The sequence below is a fragment of the Crocuta crocuta genome, unplaced genomic scaffold (genome assembly GCF_008692635.1).
Source record: "Crocuta crocuta isolate KB4526 unplaced genomic scaffold, BGI_CrCroc_1.0 scaffold548, whole genome shotgun sequence".
Lineage (NCBI taxonomy): Eukaryota > Metazoa > Chordata > Mammalia > Carnivora > Hyaenidae > Crocuta > Crocuta crocuta.
Window position 1 is genome coordinate 570,233 of NW_027528725.1, and position 8,274 is coordinate 578,506.

Consider the following 8,274-nt stretch of genomic DNA (forward strand, 5'->3'; position numbering starts at 1 on the left):
AGACCGTTAGGACGTCCTCGCCCCCACCGCGCCACACGTACCTTTGGTCCAGAACTACTTACAAGAACCGAGCGTGCCTTCCTGGAAAGGATTTCCAAAATCCACACGTTGCGGGTAAGATTTTAATTCAAGCAAATTGGTACTTTTACCCACTGTTGACAACTGCTGCCTTTTTAGAGGGCAGTTTATCTCTACCCAGACCTAAGGCAGGTGCATCCTTCTACCCAGCAGCTCCCGGTCCAGGTACCCTTGTCTCGGGAACCCCTTGCACATGTACAAAAACAGTCATATTATAAACGTCCATTGCAGCCACCATTTATAATAGCAAAGAGTTAGAAGCCACCCAAAATCCATCCTTAGGAGAACGACCAACTTATGCCAGCACACTATGTGGAAGTTAAAGAGAAGGGTGTTGATCCTTCCTGGCGGAAGGATCTCAATGCAAATTAACTTAGAACTGGAATCAGCACACTTTTTTTATAAAGGGCCAGACAGTCCACATATTAGGCTTTGTGAGCCCTTGTCTCTGCTACAACTATTCAGTTCCACCACCGCAGCACAAAAGCCACAGACAAGAAATAAATGAAAAAGCTGGCTGTGTTCCAATAAAAATTTTTTTTAACAAAAACCAGCACAGATCTGGATTTGGCCCACTGGTGTTTGCCAATACTTGAATTCAAAAAGAAAGAAAAAGAAAGAAAGAAAGAAAGAAAGAAAGAAAGAAAGAAAGAAAGAAAGAAAGAAGAAAGAAAGAAAGAAAGAAAGAAAGAAAGAAAGAAAGAAAGAAGAAAAGACAATTCCAGATCAATCCGTATGCGCTGAAAAAGTTAACTCCATTGATGTGAACCAAAAAATATGTAGATCTCTGTGTGTACATTATTATGTATATACATGCATTTAAAAAGTCTTGAGAGATTATAAAAAGCTATAAAATCATTAGACTACCTTCAAATAACAGCTTGAGAAATTTTGACAACTGTTTCTTTTACACACGACCTCTATCCCCCTCCAGCCTTGGTTTAGACAGCGACTCTAACATATTATTCTTCTAATTAGGGATTTAGGAAGAATTTGCAGCCCCTCACAAAAGAGGAATTGGCAGGCAACGAACTCTGGGGCTCCCTCCCAGCACAAGAATGGCCCAAGCCAGGCAAACTGTGGCCAAAACCAACCACTGGCTCCTGGAGCACGGACCTTCATACCTGCTTTTTAATCTTAAAGATCCCAAAAGCCAAAAAACAGGAGTTGTTGTTTTTTAAAGAGTAATTCATTTGAAGTATTAATTAAAATGCAAATTACTCTAAGATGGCTTGGCTTTTAAGTGTTTGCTCTGAAGTTCCCACAAATGTAAAGCATATGACAAGCTTCTGTTTAGAATGATCAGCATATACATACTCACAGATGAACAACTGCTTGACTTGAACATAATCAGGAAAGGTTGGAGCGGGAGCGTGAATGCCAAACGAGGGAGCACCATCAGCAAGAGGGGCTCTCCTTCTAGAAGGTGTGGGAGGGACAGAGCAACACTCTGCTAAGGCTCAGCCTTAGGTCCCCTGAGGGGACAGACCTGGCCACCCACAGGAAGGGAAGCCAAGTGACAAGGGACGATCTCCCCACCTCGATGCAATTAGAACCTTCTGCAGCACCTTGACTCGCTTCTGACCCTTTTCTTCTTGAGTCGGGAGAAGGAAGGAAGCTGTGAAGAAACATGAAGCTCATGAGTGAGACGGAGTGGACAGGTCATGATCTTCAAAGGAAGAGGAAAAGTAACTCACTTTGCAAGCACCCACTTTGGACCAGAGGCTGGGCAAAGCATCTTAACATCCATGTCCCAATTTTGCTTAATTTTCTCTACAACCAGGAGGTATAAGAATTGATGGAGGGTAAATGAAGCAGAAAAGTTAAGCAATTGGGCCCCGGGGTCATGAAACTGAAGGGAAAAGGAAGAGAAGTAATAATAATGACAACAGTAATAACAGCTTCAACAATTACATGTGCTGGTGCATTGCAGTGTGAGCAGGTGCGTGACTTCGCTTATTTCACTTATGCGTGTCCTGAGGCAGAGCGTGTCCCTCTCAGAGAGGAACCTCGCCGAGAGTTTGGCAGGTGAGGGCTGCCATGCCGACCCCCAGGCCGGGGATGCAGGATGGCCCAGTTCTCAGGACAGGGCATGGCCAAAACAGCTCTGAACACCAGTCGCCGCATCTAAGTAACTTTCTCCCCCAGGACTCTGGCATATTCTGGTGTATGACAAAGAGCCCCAGAGGGTCCCAATACCTAAGAGTCAGTTAATAGCAGCCTGACATAGCGGTAGAGGTAGGCTTTGGTTTCCACCGTCAACACTGATCGCCACCACTGCAGACCAGTTGGTCAAAATTATACCCCTTTGTCATTTCTGTTCCTACACCAAATTTGTTCTTCTTGCGTTCGTGCCGTGACAAACACGAATCCCACCAAGAATTTCCTTCTCAAGCAAGTAATGAGCGAGCTAATGTGGCTTTAAGGAAGACCCTAAGGGATACAAAGGAGGGGGTCTCCATCATTCCCTCCACAGCGAACTCGGCCACCCCTTTCCCCAGGGGGCTACTTGTTTGCTCCTATGTGAGTCCCAGATTTCCTGGCTCCTCCCTTCTGGCTCTCTCCACTCTCAATTTCAAACTCCCCTCCACCATATTGTTCAGAGATATTCTACCCCTCCCTGTTCCCACCTCTGCCTTTATGCACCGTGTGCAGCCAAACAAGATGCACTATATGGAAAATTGCTTATCGGCCACCTCTTGCTGCTAACCACATCTCACTCCCCATCCCTGCCCCAAACATCCCATCCAGGTGTCTCCTGCAGACACAAATGGTGCTCTTCCAGGAAGGTTCGGGTGAAGGGGGTGTACTCACCATAGTCCGTGTTCCCTTCAGCACCTCTGTGGAGACGGGGAGACCAAGGAATGGGAATGATACACTCCTTCTCTCCTTTAAACCTTGTTCCCCAAGGATTGTTTCAGCTTTGGCCCCGGATGCAGCACGACCCAGACAGCCACTGGGAGCCACCTGCCGAGGGGCAGTCTGTGCCAGAGGGGACAGACTTGCCATCTGTGGCATACATGAGCAAAGGGTGCAAGGATGGGCAGTGGAGCTCAAGAGAGGACAGATCGTCCCCATCGTGGGACCTGTCCCACCACGACCAGGCGCCTGCAGGATGGTACACCCTGTGTTAGTTCAGGGTGTTAGCAGGGACCCCAAGACTGCATGGCTTGGTCTTGCCTTAGTGAAAAGTGGGATCAGGGGAACTCCCAACTTGTCCCACAAAATGTCTAAGACCCTACACTCTCACTGCTCAGGCTTCAGAGAGGAGGGAGGAGCCAGGATGTTGATAATGTAAAAGTGAACATAATCACCCCCACGTGCCCATGTCACCTCCGGACCTTGCCACCCATGCCGCCTTACCAAGGGGCCGTTTGCTGGTCCAGCTTTAATGGGTAAGAACACATCTCCCGTTAGCAGCCTTGGTTTGATTAAAACCAAAAACAACCCATTCCTTTAAATAGATTAAGGACACCACGAAAATCTGTTAAGACTCTTAATTTGTTTAACACATGCTTTCTTCGAAAGAACACAAAGATAAGCTCTGATCCTGCCTGTTTGGGGAAATCGTGATCAGTTCTGAATTCAAAATTTTGAAACAAATAAGCCTTCCCTGACTCTGAAAATTCCTGGCATGTGGTTGTCCTCACACTACTCATCTTAGAAAGAGATGGACTCTAGCAAAGAGGGGTTTGTCCTCTGGACCACCTGCCCCAGACACAGGCCAAGGGCTCCAAGACCCTCCCACCGGGGCTAACTGTGTCTCGCTGTTTTATTTGGTTGGTTTGGGTCACTTTGGTTTCACTTAATTTGGTTTTATTTCCTTTTTCTTGGCTTTGCTTGGTTTTGTTTTGGGAGCAGGGGGCAAAGTCAAGTGGTCCAAAAACCACTCAGAAAGATCAACATTTTCAGAACGTATACTGGATGTACAGCATGCTCCTGAAAATACAAGTAAGTAGAGCATTTTCTTTTATTTTTTAATGTTTATTTATTTCTGAGAGAGAGAGACAGAGAGAGAGAGAGCATGAGCAGGGGAGGGGCAGAGAGGGAGACACAGAATCCGAAGCAGGCTCCAGGCTCTGGGTTGTCAGCATGGAGCCCAGTGTGGGGCCTAAACCCGTGAACTGTAAATTCATGACCTGAGCTTAAGTCAGACAATGGACTGAGCCACCCAGGTCCCCTCAATAGAGCATTTTCTGAGCTCCCCTCTGTGCCCACCTCAACCACTCAAACCTTAGGATACAGATGACACTTCGGAAGCCCCCAGTCTAGGATACCTGGATGGCTCAGTCAGTTGAGCAACAGACTTTCCGACTTTGGATTTCGACTCAAGTTATGATCATGATCATGCTCAGGATCTCACAGTTCATGAGTTGGAGCTCCACATCAGGCTTTGCACTGATAGTGCAGAGCCTCCTTGGGACTCTCTCTCTCACCCTCTTTCTTCCCCTCCCATATTCACTCTCTCTTTCTCTCTCAAGATAAATAAATAAACTTTAAAAAAAAATTTTTTTAAAGCCCCTAGTCCAGCTTAGGCCTAACACCTATGAAATGATTAGAAGACCAATTTACTCTTTTAAAATATTTTCTAGGGTGTGTAAGGTATTGTGTGGGGTCCCATGTAGAACCTGGTCCCTGGTCCCTGAGTGAAGACACCCTAGTCAGGGAGAGAAGACAAGCTCCACAGCCCAGCACAAAACAGTATTGTTCAGAGAACCCAGTGCTCTAAGAGCCAGAGGAAAAAGAGCCTGTAGTAGGAGTGCTGGACTGAGTGAATAAAAATACAGAATACAACAAATATTGGGGATATATTTATGCTAAATTATTATTCGCTATTCATCTGAAATTCAAACATAACTGGGCGTCCTGTGTTTTATCTTGTTGGAGAGACAAAGTCAGGCTTCCCAGAGGAGATGGGATGTCAGTGAACCAGGATGTTAAACCTTGGAAGGATGTGCAGGGATTCATGGGGAAGGTCAACGGGGAGAAAGTTTAGTATGGCCCAGCAGGTGGGCTCGGCTGGAGTACCTGTCCTATGCATTCCGACTGCTGTAATGGAATACATTAAACCGGGTGACTCATATACCACAGGCATTTATTCCTCACGGTTCTGGAGGCTGGGCAGTTCAAGATCAAGGCACCGGCAGATGTGATGTCTGATGAGGATCTTCTTCCTGGTTCATTGATGGCCGTCTCCTCCCATAGCCTCACACGGTGGAAGGGGACAGGTCAGCTTTCTCGGGCTATTTTAATCAGGGCACTAATTTCATCCATGAAGACTCTGCCTTTGACCTGAGCACCTCCCAGAGGCCCCAAATCCTAATGCCATCACCTTGGGGGTTACGATTTCAACATATGAATGGAGGGGGCAGGGACAAATACTCAGTCCACAGCAGCTCCTTGAAGCTGGACGCAGAGGCTGGGGAATACTGACTAATTGCACGAATCCATCTCAGACAAGAGCTTGATTCATCAAACCCACGCTGTAACGTATGAGAAGAGCATCCTATTAAGTGCAAAGATGCTGCAGAGCTTTTGCAAGGCCAGTCCGCCCACCTCCCCATCCGTACATGTCAGTTACACCGTATAAATCAGCAGCGGTGCTTAAAGAACCATCCATCTGTGCCACAGTTTGGACCAGCTCATTTCATGCCCAGAAATTTTTTGAAAGGAACATTTTAGTCCCACCTGAACCAAGTTCGATCAAAACGAGAGATGTACCGTCATGAAGTTTGGGAACCTGTTAGGGTCTAGGCCAATGTGAGCCCTGACGATGACATTCCAGCCCTCTCGCTCTGTGCTAGGGGGACCTGGCAGAGTCCCATAGTGTCTCTGAGCCTTAGTGCTCTCACGCGGGAGATGGACTTCGCCACCCGAGGTGGTATCTGCAGAGCCCCAGCAGTAGATGCTCCACAAATGCAATATTGGCAGGAGCCTGGCTTCCCGCACCGTTCTGATGGCTGCGTGCAGATTTCTGGGCTACAAAACGGTCACCGGAGCAGTCTTCAGTCTCCCTTAAATAAAAGTTTATGAGCTGAGTCCTCCCATTTCTCGCCAGTTACTCTTTAACTAAAACCTCCTGTGCGGCAGCTGCACTGCCTGGTTCAGAGAGAGACAGCCAAGGGCCAGGGCCAAGTGCGCGGAGCCTGTGTGCACCTGCCGAGACTCCGAGACCCACGCCCGGTGGCCCCCGGCCACCAGCCGGGCTCTGCTGTGAATCCTCTGCAGGACAAACTTAGCCCCTCCACCATACTCAGGGCTGCCGTGGTGCTTTTAATTAAAAGATCCTTTGATGGGAAAATGGTAGTCTTCTTTTTCTGAGTTGCCTTGAGCCTGCGTTTCCCCTGGTGAGATCAAGACCCGCCTTTGGCTCCAACCCCACACTGTTCCCAACAGCCCCTTGGATTCCCGCCCTGCCAGCAGCAGGTGGCCCACACCCAAAGACCAAAATAAGTCACCTCTAGCATTAGCACCTGCTCACGTAACAGGCACCAAAGATACTTTCTGAGCCTAGTATTACTCCCTGAAAGGATAATCCTCATGAATTATCCAGCCAGACTTCCCTGTGCGCCCTTCCACTGGGTACCCAGATAAGCTGCTCTGCGGCTTACCAGCAGCCTGACCTCAAGACACTACACAGTCTCATCTCAGTTTCCTTATCTGTAAAATGGGAAGAAGATCACCCTCGGGGCTTCTAGGTAGCCGAAATGATTCTGTACATGCGAATCCCCCGGCCTCCCTCCTGACACAACCTCCGCACTCCGGAAACGGTAACAACGACAAGAGACAGCATTTATTGAGTGTTTACTGTGTGCTGGCAATGGTTCTAAGTGCTTCGCAAACCCCGGCTCCTTTAATCCCTGCGACAACCCTATGAGGAAACCTTCCATTTTTCCAGTGAAGAAATAGAGACTCTGCGAGGTCCTGTGTCCTACCCAAGTTCATGCAGCAATTACAGGCCAGCTGGGCTGGGCACTCCACAGCCTGGCTCCAGACTCCAAGCCCTGAGCATGGCCCGACTCATGCCTCTTTACAGTTACCACTTCAGGAAGGCTGTTCCACTGCAGGACTAGGCAGCCTCAGGCTGGGGCAGCTTCAGGCTCCTGAGAATGTGCCCCCACGGTCACCCCCAAATCACTCCTCAGATGCAATTTCTCGGCCTCATGGCCGGAATCATGGCCTTGAATCCTCCCTGTGGTGGTTCTGGCCCCCAGGCCTCGCTTTGAGAACAGCCTCAGGAGCCCTCCTGCTGTATGCGTCCACCTGACTGCTGTGGGGGCCAGGAGCAGATTCACCCACTGTTCCTTCAGCCGTGACCCCCAGCAACTCCATGGACGACCAGCCCTCCCGCACTGGCCCAGACCAGCTTCCCAGCTAAGCCCTCTTGTAACACAGCCCCTGAGACTAGAAAGCTTGAAAACAGCCTCTACCAACATCCCAGTCACCGGAGAGGCTGTGAAATGCTGGGAATGCTGTGCCTGAATATTTATCCCTCCTTTTTCCAGCCCCCCCCCCATTAAGAAAGGTCCATGAGATTGACTTTAGATTCCCATTTCCCTGGCATTTATCTGCTTTGTTTTTATTTCCACACAGGACAGGAGATAAAATGTAGTGGAAGCACAAACTTATATGTAAAAAGAGCCACATAAACACTATTCCCCATAAGTTATACCATCGTAGACGCACTTTCTGGATAAATCACGTGTCAGTCATTTGAAACAACAGCAGGACTTGGTTTATCTACCTCTCAGTAGCAAACTCGAAGTGTGAGAGAACAGGATGCAAAGCAGGAAACGTGCAATGGGGGAAAGGAGGGACAGAGACATTTCAGGAAGGGACAGTGCCTCAAACCCAGCCCCCAGGAGCTCCCTGTCCACCCCCCATGTCCTTTCACAGGATGCACTTGGTCCCTGACAGCCCTGCAGATGCTCTCTCTACATTCCCTCTCTGAGCCCTTCTCTCTTTCTCCCCCTGCCTCCCCCTAATCACCTCTTGCCTAGTGTTGCCCTTTCCTCCTAACGAATCCCCTTGCAGGGATCTTGTCCCCTACAGCCCATATTCTAATAGCAGGGAGAGTGATTTATTCAAAATATAAATCAGGTTAAGTTCATACCTCCTGCTTTCAGCACTCTAAAAATTTTTCATTGTACAAACAACCCTAGTTTGATTTTCAGACCAATGACCTGATCCTTGCCT